This window comes from Capra hircus, chromosome 26 (genome assembly GCF_001704415.2).
Source record: "Capra hircus breed San Clemente chromosome 26, ASM170441v1, whole genome shotgun sequence".
Lineage (NCBI taxonomy): Eukaryota > Metazoa > Chordata > Mammalia > Artiodactyla > Bovidae > Capra > Capra hircus.
Window position 1 is genome coordinate 41135293 of NC_030833.1, and position 22785 is coordinate 41158077.

Consider the following 22785-nt stretch of genomic DNA (forward strand, 5'->3'; position numbering starts at 1 on the left):
GTCAAATCCAGTAATGGCAAACAAGGCATTTTTGTAAAGGAGATTCAGTATGTCTTGGAAACACACTTCAGTAGGGGGAAATTGTTCAAAATTTGTGTGAGTAGAGCAATTCTGTTGTTTTATATAAAAGGTTATATTTTGTTATCAAATATAATCTGAAAAATAAAAACATCTTTAAAGATTTGCAAATATTATGGGGCAGAAAAGACTCATTCATTTGTCTAGCTCTTAGGAAAAGGCTTGGAAAGACGAGGGTATTTGATTAGGGGTCTCTGAGTCCTGGCCTCTATCACCTGTCTACCACTGCGATTTTCCCCTCTCTCTCCTTTTCCCTTCCTTTCCTTTTCTATCCTATCCTTTCTCTTCTCAATTATCTTGGAGCAGGTGGTTTAGACTTCTTATGTGACTTGTGTTGTTTTTATTTCATTTTCTTGGGGTAGAATTATAGCCTTGACAGACTTGTGTGGATGCTTGCTAAAGATCCACAAAGGAGCAAAAACACTCCCAGTCATTGCTAACACACAAAGCAATCATGAAGAAAAAAACAACAGGGGATCTCATAAACTATCATGGGCATTCAAACATGGTCAGTGCTATTCAAGAAATGATACAATAATACAATAATTTCTATTTTTGGATGTAAACACAATGACCACCAGGTGTTTGTTTTCTTTTGTTTTGTTTTGTTTTTAGCTTTCCATCACTTTGAAATAAATGAGCAATTTGATATCTTAGACCCAGAGAATCACATACCTTGAAAATGGAAGAAGAAATAAATGCGAGTTTCCTAAGTGGGCTTTTGTTATAGTTCACTGTGGCAACTGGAGCTAATGCATAAAAGGTTTTGATTTTTTTAGCTAGTGTGGGATTGGTAGAAAAGGCAATAAAACCTGAAGCAGAACAACAAGGAAGGAACACTTGAAAAGGTGTGTGTGCATGTTTTATGTGTATGGCATTACTTTGGAGTTACTAAATGCCACCTGAGATAACCAGAAACTGACAAAAGTGATCAGATTTTTGTTGCTTCTCTTGGAACTTGAGGCTGGAAGTTTTCATTTTCCCTTTTTTTCTCCCACAGAAAGTAGAAAAATAATATATTCCAAAAGATGGCAGAAATGAGAAATTCCTCCTGAAAATATTCTTTGCTATAATTCTGATGAGACATATTTTCCCTCTGAACATGTTCTCCTCCTGACTGCCTCATTGGAGTTTCATTGTCTTGTAACAATTTTTAAAGCATTTCAACGAATCACATGTTGCGAGGATATAGAAACCATCTTCAGATTCACAAGTTCTAAGGAGAGTAATGTTATTTCTCAGAAGAACAGCACTTTCTATTTCAAAAGAGGACATAAACATTTTATGGAGACAACACAGTTTAGATTACATAGAGACGTCATCCACCCAAGTGTAAAAAAGTGACAGGAAAGGGGATTGGGGGAGATGGGAAGGAAACTCAAGAGGAAGGGGACGTATGTATACCTATGACTGATCTGTGTCGATGTCTGGCAGAAATCAACACAATATTGTAATTATCCTTCAATTAAAAATAAATACATTAAGAAAAAGAAAAAAAGTGCTACATTTTAGACCAAGATATATAAATGTGGTGGGAATGGTTAAGGCAGCTAATGTCTAGAATGTGTGTGTCAAGGAAGGGGGTCTGGGTATGGAGGTAACTGTGCATCTACAGGGTTCTCTTCTTGACCTCAATGACTAAGCACTGGTGAGCAGGACTTCTTCCTCAAGGCTAGTGATGCTTGAGGTACCAGATGGCTTCATTTCTCAGCTGTGGTCCCAAGAGAGGGTTGAGTTGGGCCAGAATTGCAATCAGCCAAAAGAGATAGCAGCAAACTGAACAGATCCCTAACATTGTGATGATAACTCTATAGTTGGGACACTTAGAGGTGAACCAGGGCACCAGGAAGCCAACAAAGCCCCAGAACACACTCACCACAATGAGAGGCATGGTGAGGCCAGTGCATGCCACGGTTGTGGTGCAGTCCTGACCCCAAGGCTTGGACTTTTCAAAAGTTACCATTCTTCTATCTGTCTTTAGAAAATACGCCAACCTTAGAATACTCATATGGTAACAAAACATAATCATTTATGTTTCATGCAGGTTTTGGTGAGTTTAAATTTATCTTACCTCATAATAACAATACAATTAATTAATATTTAATATGAGTAGGATAATAAGTGAAAAGGGTAAAGCTCAAATTTGAAATCTGACCAAACAGAGTTTGAAACCTGCTTTTATGGTTTGTAGCTTTGTAACCTTGGAAAAGTCATTTATACTCTAAGTGCCTTAGTTTCCTCATCTAAAATATGAGTGAAGTCGCTCAGTTGTGTCCGAGTCTTTGTAACCCCATGGACTGTAGCCCACCAGGCTCCTCTGTCCATGGGATTTTCCAGGCAAGAATACTGGAGTGAATTGCCATTTCCTTCTCCAGGGTATCTTCCCAACCCAGGGATCGAACCCAGGTCTCCCAGATTGTGAAGGTAGGCGCATTACGGTCTGAGCCAGGGAAATCATACATTCATTTATTACAAGTGCAATTCTGAAAAAGATGTTAAAACAGCAGAAAATATATGGAAGCCGCTTACAAAATTCTCGATATTTGGCGTTAGTAATAACCAGAATCAAACAGAAAAGATGCAAAAATCTCCCAATCATACAGAAACAGGTCTAGCTAGGTGACACCCTATGTCACCATAATTTGATTACTCTCTATTTTCCTGGACCTTGAACTGTAATTTAACTTTAAAACAAAACGTGTATATAGTTACAATAATAAATGCTTCTTGAGGTTATTTATGAAGTAATTGAAATGAATTCTGTAAAATACTTTCTAGGATACTTGTAACCTAGTGAATACTTGACAAATGAGTAGCCAAGATAATTACAATGGCTATGTACAGTAAAAATATTCAACCTCTGTCTGCTTTCAGTTGGTTTCATGCAGTATCATTTAAATAGATTGAACTGTAAAGAACCATTAACTTAAATTTTTACAGTTGAATTACAAGGGACAATCCCTTCCTATAGTTGATAATGATATACCAATGAGACTCAAGAAGGGCCTGGAAAAAAAAATTTCTAATGTAGACAGCTTCATCAATTATAAAATATGCAGCCTGATTCCATTGGAGGAAGAACAGTCTTTCCACAAGCACTGTGCTTATTAATGAGTTCTTTGTCTGGTGCCTAACTCTGAAGATAACAGCCTGCAAATCACCCAGAGTGAGTAAGAAACATTCACAAGGAGCCTGAGTGGGTGTCAATATGTACATCTCAGAATAAATTTAACCCCATCTTAGACACAATTCTATCAAGGATACTTATCTTTCACACACACAGCAGATTGGTTGGAAGACATAAATTAGAAGGCAGAAACAACTTCCCAAAACTTATGAGTATGGGGACACAATGAGGAACTGTCCACTTGTGAGAAAGAATGTTCAAAATTTAAATACCCAAAAGAGTGGCAGATTGGATATTTGGTGTCAGGACAAGCAATTCTAAGTTAATAAATCCTAAGGAAATTGTTGCATTGCTGCTAAATGCAATGTTTTTAAGATACTAGATCATCAATAAAAGGTTAAACTACGTTCACTGTGTTCTATTATTAAAAGCAATGGAGTTGATCATAAGTTGAGGTAGATTTCCACCCAAAATTGCTAAATTTGGGGAAAGCTTTGGAAACAAATGGTGTACATTTTAGTAATCTAGAACATTTCCCATCTTTTAACAAAGCATTTGAGTCTGTTGTTGATCAAGTGCTTTTGATGCTGTGCTTCACTGCCCAAATTTCTCTCCAAGTCTGAGGGATTTATTCACCAAAAGCCACAGGAAATGCTTTGAGTTTGCATTTGTTCAGGGGAACTGAATGTTGTGCTCCCTTAATGGGACACCCTGCATTTCATGACTGGTTCAGAAGTGAATAAAGGACCAACCAGTTTGTTCCACTAGTGAAGGTTCCCCAAAGCCTTCTCATACAGAGTTGGCTGAGGCCTTTTGGGGACTGCATCATTGCCAAACTTTTCTCTCTGCCTCATCCTGTTTCTTCACCTTTTGCTTAAAAGTGCTTTTCTAAAAACAAAACAAAACCCCAGTATCTCCTTAGAAACTTAACCTTTTGCACAATGGCAAAAACATTGGAAAGCTCTTCCTCACTGGCTCTTTTCTTTGATTAAAATTCTACCAGTGAGATTCGTGTTTTAGGATGAACAAGCAGTAGGAAGAGGATTTCCACAATTTCACCAATTTCATCCACTTCCCTGTGTGTGCCCAAATATGGATATTCTGATTGCTTAGAATTGTAGTAGGAAGTAATGTCACTGGCTAACAGTGAGGATCAGCATTAAAAAATACACCATTATTTCTCTCTACTTGCTCCTTCTCCTTCCACCTTATTTCTTCCCTTTACAGATTCTTTCATGGTCTCTTAAAAAATTCATTTGCTTGTGCTTTTGTACCAACCATTTCACCAAAGTTGCTGTTATAAAGATTCCCCTAGAAATTTCAGCCTGCCAAAACCAACAGTTAGTTGTCAGACTTCATTTCACATACTAACAAAGCCTCTTCAACGATTGACAACATTCTTTCACGATAACCTTTCTCCACTTGTCTTTTAGAACACCAGATTCTCCTGGCTTCCTTTATACCACTGTCTTCATTATTTTCGAGCATCTTCACCTGTTTCCTCCTAACTATCTAACTCAATTGTGGCCCAGGGCTTGGTGCTTGGATCCCTTTGTTCTCTTTCTGAAGTCACTACTTCAGTTATTGCATCCTGGCTCATGTACTGATGACTTGTATTCTGTGTTTTCAGCCCAGTCTTCCCTCCTAAACTCTGCATTTGTATCTACAATTGAGTGATTGACTCTCCACTTGAATCTCCTTGGGTCTGGAACTGAGCCTCTGCTCTCCCCACCACATCAGCTCTTCTCACTGTCTCCCTCATTTTGGCTAATGGTGTCTCCATCACTCCAGGTGCTCTGGTCACAAATCATGGTGTCATCCTTGACTCCTCTTTCTCTTATACTCCATATCCAATATATAAGCAAATCCATAGTTTCCCTCTCCTAAATATACTTAGAAAATACCTCTAAAACCTAACCATGTATCATTACCTGCACAATTAACCCTCTCTTCTTCTAGGTCACTATCATCTGTACCCTGGGTTACAGTGAGTCCACTGACTGGTTTCCCTTCTCCAGCACCATTTCCCTTCAGCAACTGGAGGACTCCTGTCAACAGGTCAGGTCATGTAACTCCTCTATGCAAACTCTTCTGTGGTTTCCCTTTTCATGCAGAGTGAAGGCAGAAATCCATACAATGGCAAAAAAAGTCCTGAACAATCTGCCCTCTTCAATCCCTCTTACATCACTGGGTTGTTGTAGTCATTACACTGTATGATGAATGAAAAGCAAATTCATGTCTGAATTTCATTGTCTCCTCCTCCACTTCATTATTGATGATGACAGATGATGTTCGTGAACCAGCTGGGTTTAATCTCCTTTAAGTCCAAGTGGATCTTCCTACCAGAATCTTCTGGAGGCAGCAACTTTTCTTGCATCAGTCATTTTGCCCACTCCATGTGGAAATGTATGTTTATGGAATCCACAAATACTGTATACTGGGATCACATACAGTTTGTACTGGGAAGAAACACTACCCTTGAAAGGAGGTGTAAAGGGGAATCCAAGAAAGGCTTAAATTGAAAATGACACTCCTGTTTGGAATGTGATGTGTTAAAATAAGAATGGTTTGGAAGGGGTGGATACCCATGTGTTTTTTTAGCACAATATTTATTAATATTTTCAATTGTTCCCTTCTTAGATGAAAGCCCAGAATTCAGCTGAAGACTGGTGAATAATATAAATTTTCCTGGGCCCAGGTGTTTCCTCTGCTGTTTCTCAGTCACACGTCATAACCAGCATCCACCAGGAGGAAGCCCAGGCTGTTGTTGGGCATGTTGGAAATCCAGTTTGTAACCAAAGCAAGCACACCATGTTGCAGAAACACAACAGGTCTCTTACCTAAGGAAGAAAATTGTTTAAAATCTTTATAAACTTGTTCCTTATTCTCAGTTAAGCATGAAGTTAGATATAGGTTTTCATATGTTAGATATAGGCTTTTAATTTCATATTAAAATTAAATGTTTGCTTGGTTGAGTTGAATATTTTTGAATATGTCATCTTAATTGTGGTGGTTTCTCAGATGACAAACATATCAAATTGTAGACTTATATATGTGTTGTTTATTGTATGCCAACTACACCTCAATCAACTATTAAAAATAATATTCTAAGGAAATTCAGCATTATGTTAATTAAGTGGGTCTTCTATTCAGAGACTCTGAGTTTCCACCCAGCACAATAAACTATTAGGTTGGTGCAAAAGTAATTACAGTTTCAGACCCTGAAGTTTAAATCATTATAACTAGGCTCAAACACATCTTTATTAATCAAAATAGGAACCATTACAATCAACACATTCTTGCCAACAAAATTTGTCTATTCCTGTAAATTTGTCTATTCCTGTAGCATTGAAATCTTTGCTTTGGGATTTGACAAGCCTTGGAAAGCATTTTCTGCATCCTGCTGGATGTAGAAGCATTTTCCCTGCAAAAAGTTGTCAAGATGCTCAAGGAAGTGATAGTCAGCTGGTGAGAGGTCACGTGAATATGGCAGAGGAAGCAAAACTTCGTAGCCCAATTCATTCAACTTTTGAAGCATTGGTTGTGTGACATGCGGTCAGGCATTGTTGCAGAGAATTGGGTTCTTTCTGTTGATCAATGCTGACTGCACGTGTTGCCATTTTAGGTGCATCTAATTGTTTTGCTGAACATACTTCTCAGATGTAATGGTTTTGCCAGGATTCAGAAAACCACAGTGGATTGGACAGGCAGCAGACTACCAAACAGCAATCATGACCCTTTTTTTGGTGCACATTTAGCTTTGTTTCTTCTCAGTCCAACTACTGAGCTGGTCATCGCTGGTTATCATATAAAATCCACTTTTTGGATGTGTTGTTGGGCATGTTGGAAATCCAGTTTGTAACCAAAGCAAGCACACCATGTTGCAGAAACACAACAGGTCTCTTACCTAAGGAAGAAAATTGTTTAAAATCTTTATAAACTTGTTCCTATCCAATCCAATCAAATCAATCAATCCAATCAAAAAATGATCCAATCCAATCAAAAAATGATTTGTTGTTGTTGCATAGAATAAGAGAAGAGGACACTTCAAAGTGACAATTTTTTTGATTTGCAGTCAACTCATGAGACACACACTTATCAAGCTTTTTCACCTTTTCAATTTACTTCAAGTGCCAAACAACCATAGAATGGTCGGCACTGAGTTCTTGGGGAACTTCTCATGTAGTTGTAAGAGGATCAGCTACAACTGGTCATCATCAGTGATTCTGTCAACCGGTGGTCGTCAACTTCTGATGATCAGCCACTGCACTCATCTTCAAAGCTCTCGTCTCCTCTGCAAAATGTTTTGAACCACCACTGCATTGTACATTCACTAGCAGTTCCTGGCCCACATGCATTGTTGATGTTGCGAGTTGTCTCTGCTGCTTTATGACCCATTCTGACCTTGAATAAGAAAGTTGCTAGAATTTGCTTGTTTGTCTAATATCATTTTCATAGAGTAGAATACATATAAAATAAACAGGAAGCAATAATTCATTAGCAAAAAACATAAAGCAAGAAATGTGCATTAAAATGGTGTATAATATAACCACATTTAAGAATGTTTTCCAGTATCAAATGGCAAATTCAATAATACAAAATAGCAATTACTTTTCACCAGACTAATAAAGTCACAGGTCAGGGTATTTTACATCATAGAAGCCAACGTACATCTGGTGACACTAAGATCCTCAGCTTACTCTCAGAGGTCCCAGGAGGTTTAAGGTTTTGTTTTGTCTTTTTATGAGTAACTTAATCTCATATTCTGTGCTGAGAATACGTTTAACTGGATTGCATTTTGCCGGGAGGCAGCGTGAGGAACTCTGCCCATGGCAAAGGTCATAAGGAAGGAGGCTTCGGCATACGTAAAGGCAGGATCGAGCCTCAGGAGACCCCCTGTTCCTGAGCATCTACCCCCAAAACCAGAGTCTGCCTACTTTACTGTTTTTTGCTCTCACCTACACCTCTGACTTTATGGGGGGCTCTCCCCCATCACCTCTCTCAGAGAAGGAGTTAACCTACAGCTCCAGTTAATAAAAATTCCTGGGCGTGACAAGAGTGTTTCAACTTACGAACTCCTCTATAGGTTCTCTAGCCTGCCTAAGCAGGTTTGTCTGGCCACATGTGATTGTTTACAGCCTTCCAACCGTGAGAGGCACGAGATGTTTTAGACTTACTAAAGGCAGATTCTAAGAAGTTAGAAATTATTAATATAGTGGGTTGATTAGGAATTATATTGGTGAAGGGTTTTTCATTTGTTGAGCCAATATTTGCTGCTAAATCTCCATATTCCCTGCCCTTATAATGAATACAACTAGCATATAGGAGAAATAAGTATTAACCTTTAAGATTAATCATGTTAACCTTAGGCTAAGTAAATTCCTTTCTTAATTGTAACCCACTACACCCTCACCCTATAGGAATGCAACTTTATCCGGCACCTTCAGAGGGTGGTGCCTGGTTTAAGAAAAATCACCCCTGGAAAATAAGTTTCTGGTTGACTGAACATTATCAGAAAGAAAGGATCATAAAATGTCAGCAGGCCTCATGGCCAGAAGGTAATATAAAACCCCTAAGACCTTTTTGTATACATTTATATGAAGCACCTGATTTTGATAAAGGTCAGGACTGCTGACCCCTGTGTGACTTTAAAATTTCCATTTGTCTGTATGTGTAACAAAAGATATATCAGTTCAGTTCAGTCACTCAGTTGTGTCTGACTCTTTGCGATCCCATGAATCACAGCACACCAGGCCTCCCTGTCCATCACCAACTCCCAGAGTTCACTCAGACTCACATCCATTGAGTCAGTGATGCCATCCAGCCATCTCATCCTCTGTCGTCCCCTTCTCCTCCTGCCCCCAATCCCTCCCAGCATCAAAGTCTTTTCCAATTAGTCAACTCTTCGCATCAGGTGGCCAAAGTACTGGAGTTTCAGTTTTAGCATCATTCCTTCCAAAGAAATCCCAGGGCTGATCTCCTTCAGAATGGACTGGTTGGATCTCCTTGCAGTCCAAGGGACTCTCAAGAGTCTTCAAGAATCAATTCTTCAGCGCTCAGCCTTCTTCACAGTCCAACTCTCACATCCATATATGACTACTGGAAAAACCATAGCCTTGACTAGACAGACCTTAGTTGGCAAAGTAATGTCTCTGCTTTTGAATATGCTATCTAGGTTGGTCATAACTTTTCTTCCAAGGAGTAAGCGTCTTTTAATTTCATGGCTGCAGTCACCATCTGCAGTGATTTTGGAGCCCAAAAATGTATATAAGTAAACCTAAAAATAAAGAAATTGGATCAGTTTCTGGAAAGACTGATTCCCCCGTGTCTTTCTTTCTTGTTCTCCATTTTTCTGGCTGAATTCCCATCTGGAGCATGGGTGCTCACCAAGCCTGCTAATTTTGCCCTGGCTTTTAAGATTCACGTGGGAGGGAGCCCAAGGAGGGGCACTCTCCACTATTCAAGTGGGCGCCAGTGGCCTACGTAGGTGGTGCAAGCTTCTTGTCTCGAAGTTTTATTGGTATCCCACATAAACCAAGTTATTCAGCCTCTTTTTATCCACTAATTTTCCTACTACATTATTTCTTTCTAATCTCCCTCTATATCTTTAGTTAAGCAATTAATTCCTAGGACGCTGACTATGGCCCCGCTTCAAATTACCCTGGATCCACCGGGGCTGGACCCCGGCAGCATTTGATTCAGGATTTGAGACACTCATCTTTTCTCCTCACAACTGCTGCTGCTGCTAAGTCGCTTCGGTCGTGTCCGACTCTGCGCAACCCCATAGATGGCAGCCCACCAGGCTCCCCTGTCCCTGGGATTCTCCAGGCAAGAACACTGGAGTGGGTTGCCATTTCCTTCTCCAATGCATGAAAGTGAAAAGTGAAAGTGAAGTCACTCAGTCGTGTCCAACTGCTAGCAACCCCATGGACTGCGGCCTACCAGGCTCCTCCATCCATGGGATTTTCCAGGCAAGAGTACTGGAGTGGGTTGCCATTGCCTTCTCCTCCCCTCACAACAATCCTACCTTAATTATTAGTATCATTCTTCCCATGAAGAATTCATTAGAGTGAAACAATGAAACCATTTGCAGTGATAACTTTATGCACTTCACTTGTGTAACCCCAGTAGGGAATTATCTGAGTCTAAATGAAGAAAAGACAAAATATTTAGCTTTATAAATTCATTTTGCCACTTTTATGATTCTTAAAGTAGAATTTCTTATTGTTTGTGATAATATATACTATGTTAAGAAAGCTTTCAGTTTTTATAATATAATCATAAAAGCATATTTAAAAGAGTTAATAGGAATAATAGTGCCAATATCCCTGGAACATTTTTTGTTGTTGTTGTTGCTGTTTAGGGATAGAAATAACTTACAGGATTCATCTTGCCTTCAGGGTTTTTTGTGTTTTCTCCAAGTAAACAAAATGCATTTCCTGACATGTGGATGAAATGCATCGTTACAAGAGGCCACCACATTTTGAACCTATTAGGGAAGAAAAGTCACTAGCACAACACGGTCATTGTTACAGCATAAAGTCATGAGTTGTCTTGCTATTTGCTTCACAGAGTTTCCATTTATTGCCTTATCTATCCTATGGTTCTTCCTTTTTCATCATCTTGTCAATTAGATTGTTTTTGCAATACTTCTGCTATTCTGGTCATTTATTTTTGGTTTTGTACATGATTCCACTTCACCAAAGGATATTTTAATCTATCCACCTCCCCTTGTATACTTGATGTCAGAGCTACCATTTCCTAGCAAATATTAACATAAAAATTCTTTCTTACTCATGGCATGAACCTCATCAAAGGCATCTTAGGACTTGTCCTAAAGGAAAAAGTTAGTGTATTTGTCTGTTGTTTTGAACAGGCTGTAAAGAGCTCAGTTCAAAGACCACAGATTTGGCAGCAGAGGAATACTAGGAGAAAAGGCAGGAGGGAAGGTAACAAGTAGGGGTGAACTTGGGAGAGCAAAAGAGGATGAATGTTCATAAGATACCAGGATACTGGTTACTGTGAGGGACACATTCTGATCAGTTCTATCAACTTGGCCTTTTTTGATAACTATAAATACCACAAAAATTCCTTTGTTATTGGAATTGCTAGAATAAATGAATTTTCCTGAAAGGCATCACATACATTTCTAATAACTTTTGAATATATTTTCAAGATCTTTGTCTCTTATTATAGATATTTATTAGAGTGCTACTCTCCCCTTATTGAGTTGAGAATAAGTCAGATTTCAAGTTAGAAACTGGATAATAAGGAGATAGAGCCTAGTAGCAAAGCTGCCCATTCCTGTTACACATTCAGAGCATTGTTTTGTCCTTTCTTTTTTCAAATTCCCTGAAATCAAACCCCAAAAAAGTAGAAAAAAAGGGGAGAAACTTCCTAAAAAAAATTTATATACATAAAATCAAGGTTGAAAATTTTAAGGAAATCTGTATTCTTCCTAAGATAGAAATAAACTTCACATATACATATACTAATTTTGAAGCATAATAAACTTTATAATGCCAGAGGGTCATACTCACTGTCACCAAACCAAATGCTTTCTGCATTCTTGAAGGTAAATGAAAAACATAATTTATCTTTTTCCTTCTCCCTCTCACTGTTTATCCACATATATATATGGGTGTACATGTGTGTGTGTTGGGTGACCTTTCCTAAAAATGTGCAGTCACTGAGTTTCCAGTGAGTTACCATATTTGCCAAATAGCAAGTCAAATATTGCATAGTCAACTCATAAGATGATTTGTTTCCAAAATGTCCTTAGAGATTCATTATCTTGGCTTTATCACTTGCTGAAACTCCACCTTCCTACATTCTCATTCTCTGAGTTTTCCTTGACTCTAGGAATCACCCAACTTTCTCCTGTACTTGCGTGCACATGCGTGTTAAATAGCTTCAGTTATGTCTGACTCTTTGCAACCCCATGGACGGTAGCCTGCCAAGCTTCTCTGGCCATAGGATTCTCCAGGCAAGAATACTGGAGTGGGTTGCCATGTCCTACTCCAGGGGATCTTCCCGACCCAGGGACTGAACCTGCTGTATTGGGAGGTAGGTTCTTACCACTAGCACCACCTGAGAAGCCTTACCTGCACTTGGTTAGGAGCACTTTAATTCATAAAGAAGCATCTTTATCTTAAAACAGTAAGACCCACTAGTATAGTTTTCAAATTTTGAGAGAAATACATTTTCATCATAAAATTTTGACAGGTGTTGCCAAAGACATAAAATAACTAATACCAAATCTTACAAATGTAAACAGAATGTAGGGTTATTTATTTATTGAAATATTATTTTATCGTGTGAAGAACACTTAACATGAACTTTACCCTCTTAACAAAATTTTAAGTGTACATACAGTACAGTGGCAGCACTGGAAAATTTCCTTTTCCTTCTCTAGTGTGTCCACATTTGTATTTTGTTTTTCTCTAGTGGTGTGCTGGAATTTCCCTTCCAAATGGCTCGACTTTTACAAAGTCCTCATCCATAGATGTTGGCCCATGGTGGCATTCCCCAGGTTTACCCAATGGTGACAGTGAAGATTTGGAAAAGTTTTATTGACTCCTGCTGGTTCCACAGCCCATATGGAGGTGGTGTCTGCCTATTACCAGCTGCACAAATGAGTCAGACATTTCCTAGGTCCCTCAGCACATGCTGCTGGATTCTACAACTCCCAAAGAGGTTTTTCTGTTTATGATGGATATTACGTTTTAGTTGTTAAAAAGAGGAACAAACAGGAGGGACATCTTGATACTGATGTCACCTTAGTGTTATTACGGTGTCAACTTTTCTCAATTTTCTTTCTTCTTTGTTGTTGTTGTTTAGTGGCTATTCGAATTCTTGGTGACCCCATGGGCTATAGCCTGCCAGGCTCCTCTGTCCATGGGATTTCCAAGGCAAGAACACTGGAGTAGGTTGCCATTTTCCTTCTCCATTTCCTTCTGTACATTCAATATAATCCCAGTAAAAATTTTATCAGTTTGTTATGAAGGATGACAAATACTAAACCTTACATAAAAAGCAAAAACCCTAGAATATTTAAAGAAAGTGAAAGAAGAACAAGTTTGAGTACAGTAAGCCCCTTACATACAAATGAGTGTCGTTCTGAGAGGGAATTAGTAAGTCCAACTTATTTGTAAGTCCAACAAAGTTAGCCCACGTACCCAACTAACAATCGGCTATATAAGACTATACTGCAATAGGTTTCTATTACCTTCCACATAAATAACAAGCACAAAATATAAAGAAAGCATTTTAAATCTTATAGCACAGTGGCTTTAAAAGCATAGCAGAACAGCTGTCATACAGGAACTGGCTTCGAGTAAACAGGCAAGAAGGGTTACTGATTGGAGGAGGGAGAGGAGGCGGGAGGTGGCAGAGCTGAAGAATCATTAGCAACAGGAGACAGAGGGCAAGCTGCAATTTCATTCACACCTGATATTGATGGCACAGGTTCTGACGCCTTGCTGGCTTCAATTCTATCTACCCTTTTGAGAAAAAGTCCCGTGATGTCTGGGTAGTAGCTCTTTCTTTCTTGCCACAGAGGACACAGTAGCACTGGATTGCATGCTGAATGTCTGCTGAAATCTTCATGTACCATTCTTTGTTCGAGTTCTGTGCCTCAAAAACCAACAGTACCTCCTCAAATAAAATCCCTTTGCCATTTCCAGCATCGTGAATCTCTTTGGTTCTTCAGTTACTTCTTCCTCTTGCCTCTCTTCATCCTTTCTCTGGGCCTCAAATTCCAGCAAGTCTTCAACAGTAAACTCCTCCTGTTGCATGGCAAGGAGTCCAGTGTTTTAAGAACGAGTGATGTCTACCATCTTTTCGCCTCATTCCATTCTCTCAGTTATTTTCACTTTTGTTTTCATTGTTATGGCTTGGTGCTTCTTAGCAGTGCCAGCTACATCATCACTGCTTTTATGCTTGCTTCCAGACTTCCAGGGCTTGAAATAAAGGTACTGTACTTTATACAGTACTGCACAGTAAAGTACACAAAAGCCCAACCACTTGAAAAGGATGTACCCATGTGACAATATACACCAGACACGTGAACTGACTCATGTGATAGGACATGTGAATGCACATTTGCATCTTTGAAAGTTCACAACTTGAAAGGTTCACATGTAAGGGACTTACTGTACTTCTCCTTGATTTCAAGACAGTCAAGTTACTGCAAAGTTACTACAACCAACAGTGTAGTACTTCTATATACAAACAAAATACTTCTATATCCATGCAATAGAATTCTGCTTAGTAATAAAAATGAGCAAGCTACTATTATATGAAACAATATGGATGGATCTCAAAATCCCTCTGTGAAGTAAAAACACAAAGGCATTCAAATCATAAAGAAGTAAAACTTCCACTATTTGCAGATGACATGATGTTAAATACAGAAAACCCTAAAGCCTTTATCAAAAAGAAAAGAATCTGTGCTCAGTGATTGAAAGAATTAATATTGTTAAACTTTCCATATTACCTAAAGCAATCTATAGGTTCAATGCAATTCTTATCAAGATTTCAATGGCATTTTTTAATAGAAATAAGGCAAAGAATCCAAAAATTTTTATGGAAACATTAAAAACACAAATAATCAAAGTAATCTTGAGAAAGAAGAACACCAGGGGTGTCTTGCTCCCTGATTTCAAGGTATATCAGAAAATTGTAGTAGTCAGAGCAGGATGGTATTGACACAAAAATAGAGACAGAGGTCAATGGAATAAAAGAGACAGTCCAGAAATTAACACATACACGGTAAATTAACTTACACCAAAGAGCCAAAAACATCCAATGGAAAAAGGAGAGTCTCTTCAATAGTGTTGGAAAAACTTGACGGCTACATGCTAAAGAATGGAAACAGACTACCATATTATATCATACATAAAAATTGGCACAGAATGGACTAAAGGCTTTAATATAAGACCCCAAAAGCACAAAAGGCCTAGAAGAAAATATATGGTGTAAGCTCCTTAACATTAATCTTGACAGTAATTTATCTTGTATTTGACACCAGAAAGGCAAGCAAACAAAGTTAAAATAAACAAGCAGGTCTACAGAAAACTAAAAAGTTTCTTCACAGCAAAGGAAATCATTAACAAAAGGAAAAGGCAACCTACCAAATAAGAGAAAGCATTTACAAATAATGTGATAAAGGGTTAATATCCAAAATGTATAAAGAACTCACACAACTCAATAATCAGAAAACAGCTAATTCAGTTTAAAAAATGGGCAGAGGATTTGGGTAGATATTTTTCCAAAGAAGACATACAGATGACCAAGAGGTACATGAAAAGGTGTCCAACATTACTAATCATCAGGGAAATGCAAATTAGAGGCTCGATGAGTCATTAACTTGCACCTTTTAGAATGACTATCATCAAAAGGCAAGAGATAACAAGTTTTGGAAAAGCTGTGGCGAAAAGGGAAAGCTTATGCACCATTGGTAGATATATAAATTAGTGTAGCCAGTATGGCAAACAGCATGCAATTTCCTCAAAACATTAAAAATAAAAGTACCAATGATTCAGTAAATATTGCTTCTGAATATTCATCAAAGAAAAGAAAAACACTAACTGGAAAGGAAATATGCATATATATATGCACACATATATATCAAACAGGTAAAGTCAAAGTCATATGATCCCACTTATAAGTAATGTGAAAAAAAACAATATTTGATTGATAGATGAAAGTGATTGGTAGTTGTCAGGTGGGGAGAGGGGCTGAGTGTGGGTGAAATGGGTGAATCAGGTCAAAGATACAAACTTCCAGCTATAAAGTGAGTCATGGCTATGTAAGGTACAGCATGGGGACTCTAATGAATCATATTGTACTGTATACTTGACAGTTGCTAACAGGGTAGACTTTAGAAGTTTTTTGTCACAAGAAAAAATTTGTAACTCTCTGGGTGGTATTAACGAAACTTACCACAATGATGATTTCACAATACATACAAAAATCGAATCATTATGTTGTATGCCTGAAGCTAAGCCTTTGACTGTGTGGATCACAATAAACTGCAGAAAATTCTGAAAGAGACAGGAATACCAGACCACCTGACCTGCCTCTTAAGAAACCTATATGCAGATCAGGAAGCAACAGTTAGAACTGGACATGGAACAACACACTGGTTTCAAATAGGAAAAGGAGTACGTCAAGGCTGTATATTGTCACCCTGCTTATTTAACTTCTATGCAGAGTACATCATGAGAAACGCTGGGCTGGAAGAAGCACAAGCTGGAATTGAGATTGCCAGGAGAAATATCAATAACCTCAGATATGCAGATGACACCACCCTTATGGCAGAAAGTGAAGAGGAACTAAAAAGCCTCTTGATGAAAGTGAAAGAGAAGAGTGAAAAAGTTGGCTTAAAGCTTAATATTGAGAAAACGAAGATCATGGTATCTGGTCCCATCACTTCATGGAAAATAGATGGGGAAACAGTGGAAACAGCACCAGACTTTATTTTTTGGGGCTCCAAAATCACTGCAGATGATGATTGCAGCCATGAAATTAAAAGATGCATACTGCTTGGAAGGAAAGTTATGACCAAACTAGATAGCATATTCAAAAGCAGAGACATTACTTTGACAAGAAAGGTCCATCTAGTCAAGGCTATGGTTTTTCCAGTAGTCATGTATGGATGTGAGAGTTGGACTGTGAAGAAAGCTGAGCACCAAAGAAGTGATGCTTTTGAAGGTGGTGTTGGAGAAGACTCTTGAGAGTCCCTTGGACTGCAAGGAGATCCAACCAGTCCATTCTGAAGGAGATCGGTCCTGGGTGTTCTTTGGAAGGACTGATGCTAAAGCTGAAACTCCAATACTTTGGCCACCTATGTAAAGGGTTGACTCATTGGAAAAGACTCTGATGCTGGGAGGGACTGGGGGCAGGAGGAGAAGGGGATGACAGAGGATGAGATGGCTGGATGGAATCACTGACTCGATGGATGTAAGTCTGAGTGAACTCCGGGAGTTGGCGATGGACAGGGAGGCCTGGTGTGCTGCGATTCATGGGGTCGCAAAGAGTCGGACACGACTGAGTGACTGAACTGAACTGAATTGTAATATTATACCAATTATATATGAATAAAGATTATCACTTTAAAATTGATTTATTAACGTTTTAGCTTCAGAAAAGTTATTTTCAACTTCACACCTTATAATTAATAATGCTGTGAGGTTTTTACCACTGTTGTTAAATCTGGAAAGCCCTCTGTCAATGTCCTGTCATATGTGTGCCTTCAAATTTCAGGACAGTTCAAGTCTCTCTAAATATTTAAGTACTCTCGACACTGACTACATTATTCCTAGAAGTGTTTAAAGGTTGTTAGCAATAATTTCCTTACACAGAAATGATGGCAAACCACAGAAATGATGGCTATTTAGACTACATGTATCAGCTAAGTGTCCATAAGCAAACTGCAAAACTTCCCATCGCCATACTTAGCACTAGCTAGCAAAAGGGAACAGTGACAGAGAGGAAACTAGAGTGGAAGCATCCAGTAGTCTTCATCAGTTGTGGTTGATATATATGGATTTTGCAAATTTCATTAAAATGTATTACCTTGTGAGTAGATTAGAGAGCCCTGGAAGGGTCTTATGCAAACGAAGATCTTGAATTTTAAATTTTGTGACTTTCAGAGTCACTCCAGGTCTGGCTTGGAGACCACTCAGATTTGGAGAGGAGCAGGGGAAAACATAGATCTGAGAGAACAGAACAATCTAAAAAAAAATATGTAAATTTAAAATACATGCAATTATAATGCACAAATGTCGTATGGGAATAAATTTATTATTTTGTACTTGCCCCTGCCATCCTTCTTTACTCAGATACTCAGGCGGTGAGGGGACTCAGGTGAGCATTGCATCTGTTAATTTAAAATAAAGAAGTTGTGTTTTGTTTGCATTTCTGAATATAATATGAATAAACACAAGACATTTTTTAAAAGACAAAAAGGTATATACTTTATTATTGGATTTATACAAAATTACAGAAAGTGAAAGCTGATCTATAATGACTGAAATTAAGGAATAAATTAGCAAGATGCATGAGGAAATTTTTGGGGGGTGATGAGAGTGTGGTCTCATTCTAGTGTGACTAGAATGTTAGTTTTCTGGATGTATATATATAATAAAACTCACAAAACTGTACCCTTTAAATATGTATAGATTAATGTACATTAATTATATTTCAAGATATTTGTAAAAGAAAAGAAGAGAATAAGAGAGAGAATTTTTTAACAGAATGATCATCACACTAATTCCAAAGGTGTAACTCAAGGGTGTTGTGGAGACTGGGCCTTGGTTTTATTTTTCTTTGGTACCCCTGGTCTTGAATTCTTTTTTTCCTTGAATCAGCACCTATGAATACTGTTTGGATTAACTGGCCCTAGCAGAGTCACCGCTTACTTAGTTCTCTCCCTCTCTGAAGCTCTTCTTAGCATAACTCCTAAACATTTATTATGTTCTTTGTAGACCTAGTTTCCACTAGGCACATATTTTCACCTAATCTCTTAATATAAAGAGACTACAGTCTTCATGAATCCATGGGATTTATTCATTCACTTTTAAAAAGTTAAGCTTACAGAGAAAACATTTTACTGAGCTACAAATAGCACCATCCCTATAAACTCTAAAGACTGTAATTTGAATTGTATGACTTACAGATATATTAGAATGGTGATTAATGAAGTCATGCGAAAGAATAAAAAAAGTGAACTATTATATTTGGGGAAAAGTTAACATATCAAGAGGTTAATAACATCTATTATTAATTTACTGATATTCTGATTTATAGAAGAGATGCTTAGCAGAAAGTTGAGGCATGACAAGTGTGTCCTCACAACATAATACACTCCTATGCAATCTGCATGGAAGGCAGAAGGAGAAGGGGATGGCACAGGATGAGACTGTTAGATAGCATCACCGACTCAATGGATATGAATCTGAGTAAACTGGGAGATACTGGCAGACAAGGAACCTGGCATGCTACGTCCATAGGGTCACAAAGAGTCGGACATGACTTAGCAACTGAACAACATTTGGACTGATAGTGCTCAGCAGATGAAGATTAAACTGCTTATCACATTTAAAAGTTGTATCTGGAGATGGTCGTTAACTTATCTCTAACCTAATATATGTATGGCTGTCTGATTCTATAGTCAAGTTTGTTCAATGCACCAAAGGTACTGTGCAGAAGTACACGTTTCTTCTTAATCAGTATGACGTCTTCTCAGCACTTTCTGAGCAAATAAAACTTCAACCTGAATTAAAGGATAAGCCTTGGAATTTAAGGGTGTTAGACCTAGCTAGAGTCCCATTCAATGAGTAATAAATCTTATTTCCTTGGAATCAATTGCTTTCATTCTGTGATAGGGTTTGTCCCCTTTCTCTTCCAGAGAAGTTGTTCACATTTGAAGAGGGATGAAACTCTGAATCATGAAGAGAGTCATTTGCAGTCCAAGGAGTAGTATTTTCTTTCTCTCTCCCAGGATGTGAGGTGGCAGGTAAACAACTGTCCTATTCTTATTTAAATGGAAAGATTAATAAGTATGACAGAAGAGAAGTCCTTTTGCCATGGGCCTAATCATCTTAAAGCTTCACAAGGGAACCAATTCAGAAACCGGTGTGATTATTGCTATTATAGTCCTGCTGGTGTGGAAACTTTATGCTTACTTGCAGGACAAAAGAAACGAGTTAAGATATTAAAAGCTATCAGGAAACTTCAAATGAGTATCTAATCAGAAAACAAATACACTGAATATTTCACTTCAATGGTTCAAAAAATTCACAGGTTTTAGATTTCTTGTCAATGCCAACTAGGAAACAAGATTGGAAATATATGGGAATATATTGCATGATCAATGAGATCACACTACTTTTCTAAAGAAGCTAGTACCATAAAAATAAACAAATGGATTACAAGTAATATAAAGAGTCTTTGTACTGTGTAGTTTGGACAACCGTGTCCTTGGGAACTAAAGGTTAGGATGCTCACGAATGCATTGAAATATCTGGAAGGCTTTTACAATTATTCAAACAACTACTGAATAGCTAATGAGAGTTCCTGCCAGCGCTGTCATCTATGGAGACGCATAAGGCGTGAAGTGAATTCCGGAGCTGTTGATAGAGAAACTAGAGAAAAAATAGGTGACAGGAAATACAGAGAACTGAAAGAAAATTTTCGAGGCAACTGGGGTCTCTTGAATTGCAGGCGGATTCTTTACCAACTGAGTAAAGAATCTTTACCAGTTAAGAACATTTAATTTTACTTCATTTAACTCCTGGGTCAGGAAGATCTGCTGAAGAAGGGATCTACTCATGCCAGTATTCTTGGGCTTCCCTTGTGGCTCAATTGGTAAAGAATCTACCTGCAATGTGGGAGACCTGGATTCCATCACTGGGTTGGGAAGATCCCCTGGAGAAGGGAAAGGCTACCCACTCCAGTATTCTGGCCTGTAGAATTTCATGGACTGTATAGTCCATGGGGTCACAAAGAGTCATGACTGAGCGATTTTCTTTATGAAAAGGCCTAAATTTAAATCTCAGCTCCTCTATTTGCTTTGTGATTTTGCACACACAATTTATGCTCAGCGTCCTCTCTTTTTTAAAATTCCTGATAGCTCAATTGGTAAAGAATCTGCCTGCAATGCAGGAGACCCCGGGTTGAATCCTGGGACAGGAAGATCTGCCGGAGAAGGGATAGGCTACCCATTCCAGCATTGTTGGGCTTCCCTTGTGGTTCAGATGGTAAAGAATCCCCCTGCAATGCAGAAAACCTGGCTTCCATCCCCGGGTTGGGAAGATCCCCTGGAGAAGGGAAAGGCTACCCACTCCAGTATTCTGGCCTGGAGAATTCAGTCTATGGGGTCACAAAGAGTCCGACCCGACTGAGCGACTTTCACTTTCATTTCACTACCAATTTTGTAGCATTTTTGTGGGAATTGTGATGTCATTATAAAGTACTTAGAAAAGTACTTGTTTTCCCTACCTTCTGCTTGTGAGATTGTCTAAGATTTAATTACTGATTTTTAAGATAAATTCTGCATAATTTTTAACACAGAAGTTTATCATGCTGAGTAAAATGAGCACAAGAACCATCTAAACACAGTAAATACCCAAGATTAAGATGAAAAACAGATGCAAATCTCCAAATGTTCCCTCTAGTGGCAAATCTGGGTAACTGCATATGAGGTGGTTCGACAGCATCACTGACTCCATAGACTAGAACGTAAGCTCCAGGAGATAGAGGAGGGCAAAGGAGTCTGGCTCCCTACAGTCCATGAAGTCGCAAAAAATTAGACACAACGTAGCGCCTGAACAACAACAAATAATTCCTATAAATTTCCTTTGAAAATAGATTGTGAATATGAAAATATGATACTACTTTACCAAGAGACCCCTGGTGGTTCGATGGTAAAGAATCTGCCTGCCGATGCAGGAGACGTGGGTTCAATCCCTGGGTTGGGAAAATCCTAAGTAACAGTAAGTATTTTTCTCATTAGGTTATTGCCTTCTTGTCCCTGTCTGACCACTTCCAGAATTTATTTCATAAAATGGTTTTAGAGCCGCTAACACTAAAACACTGCTAGATCTGTACCAATTCTGATATTACCATTAAGCACATTTCTGTATTAATGGCATTCGTTGATTTATGGACCTGTGCATAATCTGAATTATTTGAATACTAATAGGTTATTTACAACTCAAATTAGACCTCAAAATGTCTTTATATCTGAAGAAACCTAGAGTATGTTATAGCAGATAGAAAATAATCATCACTTCTAAAATGATCTGAAGAGTTTCAGAACAAACCTCCCTAAATGTGCCATTTGGGCATGTAAACTAGTTTGAGCTGAAGGCAGTTGGGACTCAGAAGACTCAAGAAGAAATGCTATCCTTCTTTTAACTAGTTAAAACTATTGAAATGTGGGCCTGGTCTAGGAAGAGAGTTATTGCTAAGAGATAACTTTTTATCTGAATGACTATCTGTATGGCAGGACAAACATAAAATTACCAAACACCTTGCCTTCTTCTTGTTCAGGGAGTCACCTGTCCCCACTTGAAGCCCCAGGCTCCTATCCTGTTCTTTAGCTCAAGATGGCATATAAGCCCCAATTATCTGCCCAAGATGGCATATAAGCCCCAATTATCTGCCTTGTCCTTGTGTCTCATTGTCACTGTGGATCTCTGATATTTACATGTTAAATTTAGCTTTCTCCTTTTAATCTGTTATATTAGTTTGGTAGAGGAAATTTTTCTTTCTCCCCTGCAGATCTGTACTTCAATCAGTGCATCTTATAGCTATAGACTGGGAAGTCATTAATATCAACATTAGACATGAAATTACCATTAATATTATAAAGATAATACCAAGAGAAAATTTTTTCTCCACTATCTCAATCATTTCTTTGTTTCATATCTGGATAAACTGAAGTTGATAATAGCTAAAGTGTGTCGGGTGTGGAAATAGGAAAGCCCCTAAAGTGAACCCCATTATGTGATATAAGAATTCTCTAATAAGAGGTATGTTACTTACCAGAGTCAATGAAATAAAGGTAACAA

General features: G+C 38.3%; 1 protein-coding gene and 1 pseudogene across 1 annotated transcript in view; both read right to left on the reverse strand.

Annotated features, from left to right (window-relative positions):
- LOC102188374 (gastric triacylglycerol lipase) overlaps positions 1 to 22785 on the reverse strand; it is an 81467-nt gene that overhangs the window by 17744 nt on the left and 40938 nt on the right.
- Positions 1751 to 2041, reverse strand: LOC102186454 (annotated as a pseudogene).